Source organism: Penaeus monodon, chromosome 21 (genome assembly GCF_015228065.2).
Source record: "Penaeus monodon isolate SGIC_2016 chromosome 21, NSTDA_Pmon_1, whole genome shotgun sequence".
Lineage (NCBI taxonomy): Eukaryota > Metazoa > Arthropoda > Malacostraca > Decapoda > Penaeidae > Penaeus > Penaeus monodon.
In genome coordinates, this window is record NC_051406.1 from 10,319,476 (window position 1) to 10,319,732 (window position 257).

Sequence of the window (257 nt, forward strand, 5' to 3'; positions counted from 1 at the left end):
TCAAATAAAACTTTTTGATTCAGAATTATATTACCAACATTTTTTAACCTCTGTGCTGTTGAAAATCCATGTGTACCCCAACAACTTTTGATGTATTTAGCAATTTCATGTAGGTACCGTTAGATAAACTTAATATAGATATTAGTGTAAATTACCTAGTATTTGTAGATACTCATTTGTTTATATTATAGCCTCTTCTATGGCCATTATTTAAATATACAGTAGATTCGTTAATCTGTTTTAGTCGCAGTCGCTTG